This window comes from Haliotis rubra, unplaced genomic scaffold, assembly GCF_003918875.1.
Source record: "Haliotis rubra isolate DU_JTF1 unplaced genomic scaffold, ASM391887v1 Scf824, whole genome shotgun sequence".
Lineage (NCBI taxonomy): Eukaryota > Metazoa > Mollusca > Gastropoda > Lepetellida > Haliotidae > Haliotis > Haliotis rubra.
In genome coordinates, this window is record NW_025767551.1 from 210,184 (window position 1) to 223,921 (window position 13,738).

The 13,738-nt window shown below is 40.0% G+C and overlaps 1 long non-coding RNA gene across 2 annotated transcripts; it reads left to right on the forward strand.

Annotated features, from left to right (window-relative positions):
• Window positions 1-13,407: 13,407 nt before the first annotated feature.
• LOC124262165 lies at window positions 13,408-13,736 on the forward strand. Of its 2 annotated transcripts, none has more exons than XR_006894510.1 (3): window positions 13,408-13,447; window positions 13,505-13,562; window positions 13,704-13,736. It is a non-coding gene; the product is annotated as an uncharacterized LOC124262165 (long non-coding RNA). The 2 variants fall into 2 exon arrangements; XR_006894509.1 differs by lacking the exon at window positions 13,704-13,736 and adding an exon at window positions 13,614-13,651 and having other exon boundaries at window positions 13,505-13,575.
• The last annotated feature ends 2 nt before the right edge of the window (window positions 13,737-13,738 follow it).

Below are 13,738 nucleotides of genomic sequence, written 5' to 3' on the forward strand. Positions count from 1 at the left end.
TGTCCTAAAAAAACAGTACAACTGTATGCTTCAGTTGCATATTTGTAAGATCATTGTATGAAAAACAATACAAACTGAATATGAATATGTATTTCTGCAATGTGTTGGGTTTATTACTGGGCGTCTATGATTTAATCAAAAGGGGTGAGCATCGTGGTTAAAGCGTTCCCTAGCCGTGATATTGGAAAAATATTGCTAAAAGCGGCGTAAAACTATATTCATCCCCTTTATTAAAAACACCGAGTCCACGATATAAACTTGAAACCGGGAGTTGGCTGTCCTGCCTGCCAATATTTCAACGAAACGGTGTCAGTGATTTTCCCGGATCTTCTTCAATATGTTTGTGATCCGTGAAGATCCAGATAAGAATTGGCTGCCGGCAACCCATGGTCTAACACGCTACTAATCGGGTGGTCAGACACGCTGTCTTGGTCGATGGATCTGATCGCATCCCAATCGTACAGACCGAGGCTCATAATGTAAATCACTGGATTGTCTGGTCCAGACTCAATTATTTACAGATCGCCGTCATATAGCTGGAATATTGCTGAGTGCGGCGATAAGCAACATACAAACCAAACCAAATCATCATCTTTGTTAACGGGGAACGAAGAGAAACTGTTTAAATTGTGAGAAAATCAGCTCCAAAATATCCGATTATAAGATTAGTGTTGTTTTTATATTATTTATTCTATTTATATATTTTTGGGTGGTAAAACATGTGACAACATTTCCAGCATTATCAGTACCATCATAGGTTTCTCAAATAAACCGACTGTCAGAAGTTGTCTCAATGGCTGAACCTTAAACAAAGCAGAGATTGACAAGAATATAGCCAGGATAACACTGTTCCACAAACAATCCTTTTTTAATGTTTTCTGATGTAACTTACAGCAAAAAGAGGTTTTCATATGAAATCGAGAGTCAGTCAGAAATGGACTCCATACCTTGTGTGGAATTGAACCCGGACCTTGGGCGTGACTGTCGAACGCTTTAACCACCAGGCCACATCACCGCCCTGTTATTTGGAAGTGGCTGATAGTGATGATACATGTGGTATTTTCATAACGATTAAGTTTTTATTGATACCAAAGGTCATGGTTAATCGACGTGAAGTGATCCCTTGCCAACGCCATACATGTTCTGGGCGCCAAGGCGAAATAACGAAACCATCCTTCGACATTAGAGGACACGGATTCAGCATAATGTGGCTGAGTGGGGAACCAGTGTTTGATTGGGGCGTGACATCACAGTGGGCAAGCACCATAAAACGTGCGTTGGTCAAGCATGGCACAAACACATCCAGGTACACAAGATATAAGTACAATGACCTTAAACGCGACGTGAAGCCCAGTGTCACCTTATCACCTTAACTTGACCTTTAGATAGCGCTGCAGTTGGTATCCACAGTCATTTTCCCCCGACCGCGTCATACCAAAAGACGTTAAAATATGGTACTTGTTGGTCCCTGCCTGGCGCTCGGCATTAATGGATACAACAAGGACTGGTCGGCTCGGAGTCAGTATAATGTGTCTGAGTGGGGTATTCAACTATTCATGCTTCACTGCGGCATGGTATCTCAGTGGGCTAGCACTATAATACCACTTTCAGTCTGGGCTAGTACAAGCAGCCGCACATACACATACACACGCATGCACGTCGTCATATGAGCGAAATATTCTCAAGCACGACGTTAAACCATATTTCACCTCACCTCATCTTAGTCATTTTATGGCAGTACGGTAGCCTAGTGGTTAAAGCGTTCGTTCTTGACGACCAAGACCCGGTTCGATTTCCAACATGGGTACATTGTTTGAAGCATATTTCTGGTGTCCCCGTCGTGATAGTGCTGGAATATTGCTAAAAGGCACGTAAAAACTTACTCAGAAAGTTGTGGTCACACTGATAACCTCAAAAGCAATGATGCCTATGTAAGTTATTTATAGTATATTCAGTATATGAGTGAGTGTTGTAAACAAATGAGTCTTGTTTTACGCCGCTTGTATCAATATTCGGGCGAGAGACACCAGAAATGGGCTTCACACATTATGCCCATGTGGGGAATCGATCCCAGGTCTTCGTGTGGCGAGCGAACGCTTTAACCACTAGGCTACCTCACCACCCCATTCAGTATATGAATAGTGTCGGATGAGACTCAAAATAACACAGGTCGTGTGGGTGGTAGCTGTTGCCACTTTCCAACTGTCATAGTCCATGTGAAGCTTGCATCAATAAGCAAGCAGCAGATCCTAAAACGATCAAGGGACGTAACTGTGATCAGAGAAATTCATCGCTCAAAATATTGGCACACAATTCCTTGCGCGACAGATATTGCGTACGAACGTGATGCCTGTCTTACATGGGTATGTTTTTAACGAATATATAAAGGTCTAGAGAAAAGGTTTTCGTTGTAGAATGGAAGAACAGGACCTCTCTCCCTCCGATAACCCTTGACAATTCACGTTTTGAATAGGTGTCCATTTTGCAAGGATTTCACGTTAGCGATAACGTGAAATGTAATCAGTCACAAATCAACGACAGGTAACGAAAGATACTGAACTTCCTTGAACTTGCCTATGTGTTGATGTCACAGTACGTTGCCAGCAACTGACTGTGGCGTCGTTGACCTTACTGACCCATTCAGATAGGACCCTCACCAGTAGTCAACTCGGTGGTCATTAAACATTCTTTATTATGCATTAAAGGGATGCTTACAGTTTCTCCTGGGGTTTCAATGATCATGTTCATATCTTTCTGTGTGAATTTCGACCCGTGAAGGTCCGGGTTAGAATACATACTCGATAATCTCCTGGGTATATGTTCCGATAAATCTCCACAGGTACCCTGGATGCATCTATGGCTCGGCCCGATAATTCTATTACCTGCCTTTGCTGGCTCCGCATTCTCACAGTAGCCACAGGGCCAATCACACATTGTACCCTGTAGGGATTCGAACCCGGGCCTTCGGTGTGACGAGGTAACGCTTTAACCACTAGACTACCCCACCGCCCCACACTAATGTGGAGGAAAACCCTGCAGATTCTTCCCACTTTACTGAAACCCATGAGCAGATGCAAAAGGTGCGGCCAAACTTTTAAACATTACCATGACGATGTTTAAAAATGTATTACTGGAACCCACAGGTTTCCGGCATGCCAAGTACGCACATCTAGTCGCCGTATAAATGACAGAAGCCATTCAGATAAACAAGTGGTCGATAACGTGAGCAACGAATGATTCACATTCAGCAGTGGAAGCATATGATACCTGATCCCGAATGTCAATGGGAACCATTGAAAGGAAATACTTGTGCTTATTGACAAGTAAACATGGATGAGGATGTTGATTTGTCTGGCTCCTCATCCACAAGGTTTGAGAGTTTTAGCTGCACGTCAGTTACCATCTGTGACAGTAGTAGTTGAGATGAAATCTCATAAACAAGAGGTTGATCGTATGAGGTGAGGGGAAATGGGTTTAACGTCGTACATAAGAATATTTCATTCATAAGACAACGTGCATGCTGCTTGTACTAGCCCAGACTGAAGCTGGTTTTATAGTGCTAGCTCACTGAGATACCATGCCGCAGTGAAGCATGAATACCCCGCTCAGACACATTATACTGACTCCGAGCCGACCAGTCCTTGTTGTACCCATTAATGCCGAGCGCCAGGCAGGGACCAACAAGTACCATATTTTAACATCATTTCGTATGACGCGGCCGGGGATCGAACCCGCGACCCTCCGCTCTCCGGAAGGACGCTCTAAACACTACACCACAAAATTCCATGCAAGTACAAATCAATCACTCGCAAAGGACTGGCCACATCTATTTAGCCACCTGGTGCTAGGCCTATTGTTATGAATACCCTGAAACAAATCCACCCAAGTGAATGTATGTACACTCCAGTTGTTGAAATGCAGTGTTCATTAAGATACAGAAAGGATGAGTAAAACAATTTCCAAGTGCACAGACCTAGATCACTTTCACCCATGCAAGCTGATGCTCCATATATGGAGATGCTCATGCTGTCGATCACTGGATTGTCTGGTCCAGACTCGATTATTTAGAAAACCCTGCCATATAGCTGGAATATTGCTGAGTGCAGCATAAAACTAAACTCACTCAGTCTCATATATGGAACCTGTTCTACTCATTGTGGGTTAGGTGGAAATATAGACTAACAACTAGTCTCTGAAATGAACATATTTTACAGAAAAACAGATCATAATAAAAAAAAATATATAGACACATAATGAAAAGGAGCCCTGAGACTTTCATTTTCAGAAACTGTGGAAATTTAGACTTATTCTAGACTTGCATGGGCTTTCTTGGATATATTTGTTTCAGGGTCTGTATGGCAGACGAGTAGAAATACAGAATGATCTGCATCAAGTAGGGCTACTGCTCACCGTTCATTACTTTACAAACCCACTGGTTAAATCAATCTTGGAGCTAACAAGAACATCACTTCCATTTGCCCATTTACTATTGGTGAACAGAGGCACATCGGTGAGTTTGGTTTAAGGCTGATTTGAACAGTTTGTTGTTTAACCAGGCACTTCTCAATATTCTAGCTATGTCTTTGTGGTTGTAAATAATCGGGTTTGGACAAAATCCAGAGATTGACATCATGAGCATCTGTCTATGCAACTGGCATACGATGGCCATCCAATCACCACATTCAGGAATATTCCAACAATATGGTGGCAGTCTGGACTAGACAATCCAATGATCAACACCATAAGCAATGATCTACGCAACTGGGATACAATGTGTCAACCAAGCCAGCGAGCATGACCGCTCGATCCCTTTAGTCATCTTTTCCGACAAGCATGGGTTACTAAGACCAGTTCATAACCGGACCTTCAGGGGTAATCTGAACACTACTTCGGTTTCAACACCTGGTGTCAAGTTAATGCAAGAAGAAGGCATAAGGTGATGCAGTTCTTAAATATTGGAAACAATCATCTTTCAGAGATGTGATTTTCACTTCAATACCCCACCTACTGGGTACCCATTTACAGCTCAGTGGATAGTCACGTTAATGAAGCACATGTGATCTCATATTAGGCAAGTGTGTTTGTTCAAAATTACCTCTGCTAACCCGGCAGAAAATGGGTACCCGGTGGCATAGGTAATATAACTATTAACCTTCTAGCACCTCGCCGGCAGCTTGGGTAAACCAGGGTAAAAATAATCAGATTGTGCACTTTGAGCATCCACGCCATAGAAACGCACTATTATTATTATTAAACACCACTTCCAAGCAGCCGTACATGAAAAAACAACAAAACCATAAAATCAGATAACTGAACTGGATTTAGTGTATTTTTGCACATACAAATAGCACATATTAATGCACAACATACACATTTATACACAAAACTGAAAAAGTGTAAAAACTCAGATTGTCAATATGAACAATCACTACAGTTTCAGTTGGGAATCAGTAGTACAAGTATGTCCCGACTGAGCACACTCTGGGTGAAAACATCTAAACAAGTCTAGCTGTTCCTAAGTTCAACATGATTTCACTAGGACTATTCTCAGTCACAAACTCAAGGACCAAATATCCTTGCCACAAACTCGGTACCATACAAGCAGACAGGTGACAAGTCAAGATACACATTCTACCATCCAACTCACCCTTGCCACATGTCATAGAATAAAGAAGAAAGTGAGGAAATATGAAGGCTGAAGGTTACAAGCAGTCAATGAAGGTCTGACGAAGGGAGTGCAAAGCAGAAGTTGATGAAGCAGAAGAAAAGGACTTGCAACACACAGGAGTGATCTTAACATCACCATGAAGGAACCGACTTGGTCCACTAGGTACTGCTTATTTAAGACTGATATCAAATCAAACAGGGCCTCTCAATCTGCTTTGCTGGGTCTAACACACTTTTCATATGGCGAGTGGATGAATTAAGTTTTAAGCCGCTTTTTACAATATTCCAGCAATATCACGGCAGGGGACACCAGAAATGGGATTCACACCTTGTACCCATGTAGATAATCGATGTGACAAGTGAATGCTTTAAACACTAGGCTATCCCACCCCTAAATGTTTCACATACTGCTAAACGATTTGCTCTATTGGGCCATATAAACCCAACAGGCCATGACTGCTGGACTTTCGAAAACTAAAAAATAAGCTATAGTCATTATATAGCTAAAGGACATGGTTATATGGGCTCTCCAGAGCTAACAGACATTACAGTGGGCCAGAAGACTTGGATCTCATGAAGCTGTGGGCTCTATTGGTCCATACTCCACTCATGCGACTGTCTTTTGAAATAAAATAGTGCTATTGGTTTTACAGACCGTATATTCTAAATCAAATGGTATTTTATCAGGACATAGAAACTAGGTCTTCAAAAAAAGGGTTTGGTGAACTGGACTTAGAATGGCTAAATGGACTTGAACAACTGGGCTAGGTATATCTAACACTGCGTCAGAAGCCCAAGCCATGCTGGTAACATGTAACCTCACTCCTGTGTGCGCTGACAGTTTGCAGCTGTGTATCGTGACTTGCAGCAACCTGGACGTGCACCCCTTCAGCCTCAGTGTACATTACAACTACATGAGTCAAATATTTACAAAACTGAGTGAACTGCATCACATGTACTTGATGCTATTATGTAAACTGACAGTTGAATGAACTGTGAAGTGAACAATGAATTAACAGCAATGGCTAACAAATCGTGAGTGAGTGAGTTGGGTTTTATGCCGCTTTATCAATATTTCATCATAATCACGGCTGGGGACACCAGAAATGGGCTTCACACATTGTACCCATGTAGGGAATCGAACCCGAGCCTTCGGTGTGACGAGTGAATGCTTTTACCATTGGGCTACCCACCGCTTGGCTAACAAATAAGAATGAACATTTTCAATTATACCATATGAACTAAGATTAGGATAGTCACAGAATATGAACAGATTGAGTTTTAATGATTGCGTATCATTACACAAATACTGAGAATGGGTACTTGTACACTGCTTGCATCAAGGTAGCTATACAGAGGACACCTATAGCTACCTGAAAATCTCATAAAACTACTTACAATTATCTTATAATCGGGCAAATCGGAAAATAGGAAAAAGTTAAAAGAAATGCCTTTGTTGTATTTTACATTTTTCGTGCAGACTAGAAAATTCCAATGTACTATTGTGAATATTAACACAAACACTCATTTAATGCGAGTGGTTCGGGAAGGGCTACAATATTCTCTCAGACATTTGATTCACATAAATCAACACAAAGACTGTTAACAAATGATTGAACAATTGTGTAGAAGAAAAAAGTAAAAATAAAATTTCAGTATTTTTTTCTATTAAAATGCACCTACTTGACGGTTCACAAAATAAATGGGCAAGAAAATAGATCTTCAACCAATAAAATAAACATCCCAATGTCGTTGAGCATAGCCAAAATGAAGAAATATGGTATGGGACACCAACATACACATTGGGACTCAAACTTGGTCCTTGGTCTGACAAGCTGACACCTGAACATCAGAGCCACCAAACTGACTTTTTTTTTAAACTGTTGATTTGCCGTATCATGACCTTGAACTGTACTTGCACTAAATCACTGCTGAAAATTAAAATTAAAAATCACCATGCCTGAATGGGTGATTCTGGATTAACGTCAGCAAAATACAGAAGGAAAGTCGGAAGTGATGGAGGTCATAAATATTTACTACACGTCTTAGATGTGTCCTAACTTTGTGAAAACCATGAGCACAAAACTGGGATTCAAACACTGGATTTGGGGGACCTAAAGACCCAACTTACAAAATAACAATGTCTTTAAGGTCCGATCTCTTACTCAGAAACGTTTCTCTTAGTTAAGATCAGAGGACAAATCCATGATGACTTGAATCAGGTAAACATGAACTGACATGAATTATGGATGCAGTTTTCTAAGACTATTTCATTTCTTTATCACCTTGATTTTAAAAAATAAAAAAATAAAAAAAAATAAAAAGAAATACTACGCAGGACACAAATATGTCTCTGTTATTCGCTTTTCAGTATAAAGGTCACAGAACTCAGAATTGAAAGAATGTAGCTACAGTATAGTTGAGCTGCTTTAATTACATACATGTCACTTGGTTGTATAGGCGTGTTTTCCTGGTACAGAAATTACACATGCTAGTCAAAATGCTTCACTCCTTTGCTTAAAAATTTAGGAAAGCTTGATTTGCTGATAAAGCAACCTTGACTTGATCCCTTATTTCAATCTGTCCACAGCAAGGTAAGGATTTTGGGTAAGAGATCTGATTTTAATGAATTCTCAGGATAAATACTAATGAGCAAAAAGTTCCCTTAATTACCATGTGCAAGACTAAATGGAACGAAGTCTGGCTGAACTGCCCTTGACGAAGATGCAACAAAGAAAAGCACAGCAAAGATGATGTTGATGCTGCTGCTGCTGATTTTAGCACTACATAAAAAATTTAAGTAGATTTTCTATTGAAAATTCCTCAGCAATCAATGAAATGATAATCAAGTGTGATATTCTGAAATGTTCTGTGCTAATACACAAGGATTAGTAAATGGAAACCACTAATATTAACCACCAGTGAATATGAATTCATTATTAAGTACAATCTCAGGAAACTGCAAATAAATTGAACTTCTGTAAACATTCTCCCAGTAGGGTTTATCTACCACCTTATTCTAATTAATCTTGACCACACAATCCAGTGATTGACATCATGAGCATCATTCTCTGCAATTGGGATACAATGACATGTGTTAACCATGTCAGCGAGCCTGGCCATTTGATCCCTTTGTTGCCTCGGGAGTGAGTGAGTATGGTTTTATGCCAACTTTAGCAATATTCCAGCATATTCACGGCAGGGGACACCAGGAAAGGGGTTCACATGTGGGGAATCGAACCCGGGTCTTCAGTGTGACCAGCGGATGCTTTAACCACTAGGCTACAGCAGCACAATGTTGCCTCAGGAAGCTTGATCTGGTTGATGCGGATCGATGCTCATGTTGTTGACCACTGAATTGTCTGGTCAAGACTTGATTATTTACAGACCGCCACCATATAGCAGGAACACTGCTAGTGTGGCGTCAACAACAAAGAAAACAAACAACCCATATTCTACAGAATAAGTAATTCTGGGTCACTGGATCCGATTCTAAATTGCTAACCAACAATTATAAACAAGTCTTGTTTAGGATTGTGACATGAATTCTTGTTAATACCTACTAGATATCTGAAAGTAATGTATGCACCATGTCCAGTGCTTACATCCAGTCTCAAGTCATTCTAAAATGACCCATCTAATGTTTACAGAACTAGCCAGTCGACCAGCCATGGCCCCTTTCCTATAATTGGGCACTACATCTTCATATGGTACCTCACACACCTTAAACAGAAATAAATTTAAACTATGAGGTCTAAGCCACTGAAAAACAAAACTCTAAACAATTCTAAATTATTTTAAACTGTACACCATGTACACGATCAGTGACATATTTAGGGCTTTCCTAGAATATTTCAAATAAAATCACAAGTTTCATTAAACTCATTCCAACGTTGTCAATATTCAAGGACTTTTGTGTATCAGAGAAGATTAATTTTATATACAACCAACTCGATATTAGCATAACCTAATGGAAGTATCTAAACTCCTTCTCCTTTTGCAAACTTTCAGAAAACCTGGAGCAATGAATGTCACTACATTAAAATATTAGTAAATATCAACAGAACTATGATAAAAATTTCATCAAACATATTAAAGAATTTGTTATCTTTTATGAAATATAAAGAAGTCAATCATACCAGATGTCTGAATGAAGGAAATACAAGATTGCCTTGCATGGTGATCTGTTTGCACAAAATGTCCTCCAGAGTGGGTGTATGTCAGTGTGTCTGTGTCTGTGTGTGGGGTTTTAACACTAACTAATTATTTACAACTCAGCTTCAACAACTACTGAACATGATACTGAACATATTGAAAAGTAAGAATATTTGAAAGAAAATCATTTTTATCTCAATTTCCGACACATTACAATTTTTCAGAAATTACTACCACTTTGAAAAAACTGGGGAGAACCAGGTTTTGAACCCACTATCACAGGCTCCTGACCCATCCAAGGGATGTAACTCTGTACAGTGAACTGCAGCACCTACTGACTGAGTTTGGTTTTACGCCGCTTTTAGCAATATTCCAGCAACATCACGGCGGGGGACACCAGAAATGGGCTTCACACATTGTGCCCATGTGGGGATTCGAACCCGGGTCTTCGGCGTGACGAGCCAACGCTTTAACCATTAGGCTACCCCACCGCCCCTGCAGCACCTAAGACTACCCGAATCATGACAACACCAGGAAGGTCAGGACACTGGCCTATTCTATATCCTGTTTTCTTGAAGCTAGATATTACCAGTTAACACGGGCTACCATATGCAATAAGAAAATGGGAATTCGCGATGAACAAGTCTTTCCTGTACATTTTTAATGAACAAAAAATACTGAAATGCAAATTGGATGTCCACTGAATTCATATAACATCAAATCAAATAATGAGTCAGGACAAATGAAATAATTTCAATTTAAGTAATCTGAAAAGTTTAATTACCAGGGTAACGATCCACAAAGCGTTCGTAGTGGTACGACATTCATAAGCCTACAGTAAACTGAAGAGTTACGAATGCTTTGTAGATTGGGACCCAGGATGTTTGATAATTGTATATGCAAAATAAGATGTGCGTTTATTACCTTAAAACACTGCAGAAGGTGCTTTTTCAAAGTTTCATTTTAGTCTCAAACATTTCAAATGCATTAATACAAGTTAGTTTGACAGATGTAAGTTGTATATTGCAAAGTGTTGAAGTATCATGATATAATGTGCCTATGTACCTGTACATCACTGCATCATGTATTGATATAAAATGATTCTGAGGGAAAGAAATAAGGGAACATTACTTCAGCAGCGTTCCTTTATTTATTTTAGGATTTTCATCCACAGTGAAAGTTTGCAATGAAACCTGTAAAGGAATAAAGGAACACCTTTGCTTTGTGTTCCCTTATTTGTTTCCCTCAGTATATACATATATGGTCATATTTCATGGTAGCAAACATGAATTGTAACAAATTCACATTACAAATCAGATATACACAGAATAAAAGGAAATATGACTTGTGTAACGGACGAAAATGTTAGGTTTCTAGTATTTCAAATTGGAGATTGCGTGTATCGTGTATCGCAACATTACTATCACGTCTCAGTGTATGGCTGCAGCAATAGAGCCAAGATAACTGCTATGAGTTGATCTATCCCTACCTATAAGACATCCCTCACACCTCCCTAGGTACACAGACAATACTATAAAGTGCACTGCTTGAGTGTGTCATGGAAAACATGTTTCAAATCAGAAGCTTACTTTCAAAAGGGCATTGTTACCAGGACTTTCTGAGCAGGTACAAAAGTCGCAACCAACATGGCTGCATAGTTCAGCCAAGAAAGATAACGCTTCCTGGATAACAGTAACTGGACAACCTGACAAGTATAAGAGTTAATTTAAAATGGGCAAAATGGACACTAAACTACCTTGAAAAACATACTGTCCACAATGAAAACATTTTCTTGAAATTCTGATATCTCAACATTGGAATTGGCATTCCATAAGCTTCCACTATGTCATATTTCTATCTTAACTATTCTAAGGAAAACAATATTTGTTCCTTATTATTCAGTGGGTTGTGGTAATCCTTTAGTAGTGAGTTTGGGTAACTGCTGCTTAGCACAATTTGCAGTTGTATCACAGTCTGCATTCACCAGAATGAGAGAGAAAACACACCCTTCATTTACAGAATACAACAAAATGAAAAAAATGCCCATGTTTAGTAACTTCAAATGTCAAACATTAAATGGTTGCCATTGTTACTACTAACCTAATTACATTTTCATAGCAGAAGAAAGAATAGAAAAATCAAATCTTTCCTGGGAATGACAAAATCTTGATTTACAAATCGGAGAGCTATGACTACATTTATAGCCTCATGCCTGTTCAGAATGAATTGTAACCATGACGATGGATGAGAAACCATTTTTAAACTCAGACTATGATTAACACATGAACATTAAGAATATATAGTATCGACCAATGATGTATAAAAACAAATAGCATTATCAATTTGTAAATGCACCTGAAGTAAGTCTGAAGAAAATAGTTCAAATTGCTGCAACAGCCTCACTGTTTCCGGGAGGCAAAATTGTTAACAAGGATGGGTAACCATCCCTAAAAATGAATGCTTGACACAATACATTGTCAATAGACCAATCTCATTAAAATCAGGCATTAGTTCTAGCTGCAGCCAGACAAAGATCTGAGGACATCCCATTATGGGTTATGAGTGAGTGAGTTTATTATTACACCACTTTCAGCGACATAATAGCAATATCTAGGGGACACCAGAAACGGGCTTCACGCATTGTACTTATGTGGGGAATCGAACCCAGGTCTTTGGCATGACAAGTGAACACTTTAACCACTAGACTACCCCACTGGCCCACATCAGAATGACCTTTCATCCAACCACTCAGAGTGTTCTAACCATGCAACCTCTAAAAGGTTAATACATCATTTTCAAAACACTTACAACTGATTCCGTCAAACCCATTGTATATCTCTACTCCCTTGGGATAAACAATCACAGCCATCTATTATCTACACTCCAGAATTTTCTTTCTGTCCAGTTTACAAATTTTGATTTAAAACATGTCAAAATATTTTTCAAAGCCATTTTGAATAGGACGTCGCTGATTTGAAACCAGCACTTAGGGCCTGAGACAGGTTCTTTCTGATCGCTTTTATCAACTTCTTGTCAGCCATTTTATTTGTTAAAGCTAGGGAAAGGTTGTTCTGACATGACCTGTAATTGGGGTACTAAGATCTTTGTCTGGCTGTAGTGAGCACTAATTTGATTTTAATAAGACAGTTAATAGACATACCCATTGCATAAATCATATTTCCATCATCATCATCATCATCATGACTTCACAGCTCTGCATACACTATGTGTCTCATAAATACGAACACATACAGCTGCTATTTTAAACCAACAAATCAAGCAAAGGCCCAGTTCAAAGTTAAGGGTTCAAGCAAGAAAGGCACCTGGTTCAAGCAAGAGATATGCTGGATCAAGCTTGAGATTCATGCTGGTTCAAGCAAGAGATACCAGATTGCTGAGGGATCTGGTTCAAGCTTGAGGGCTGTTTGCTGGTTCAAGCTTGAGGGTACCAGATTCAAGCTTGAGGGATGCCTGGTTCAAGCTTGAGGGTTTGATGGTTCAAGCTGAGGGATGCCTGGTTCTGAGGGTTTGCTGGTTCACTGAGGGTTTTCAAGCTTGAGGGGATTCATGCTGAGGGATGCCTGGTTCAAGCTTGAGATTCTGGTTCAAGCTTGAGGGATGCCTGGTTGCTTGAGAGTTTGCTGGTTCAAGCTTGAGGGTTTGCTGGTAGCTTGAGTTCCAGCTTCACGCTTGAGGGATGCCTGGTTCAAGCTTGAGAGTTTGCTGGTTCAAGCTTGAGGGTACCAGAGGAGGGTTTGCCTGGTTCAAGCTTGAGGGTTTACCAGATTCAGCTTGAGGGCACCAGATTCACGCTTGAGGGATGCCTGGAGATTGAGGTTTGCTGGTTCTGGTTCAGAGCTTGAGGGTTTTGCTGGTTCAAGCTTGTGGTTCAAGCTTGAGGGTACCAGTTCAAGCC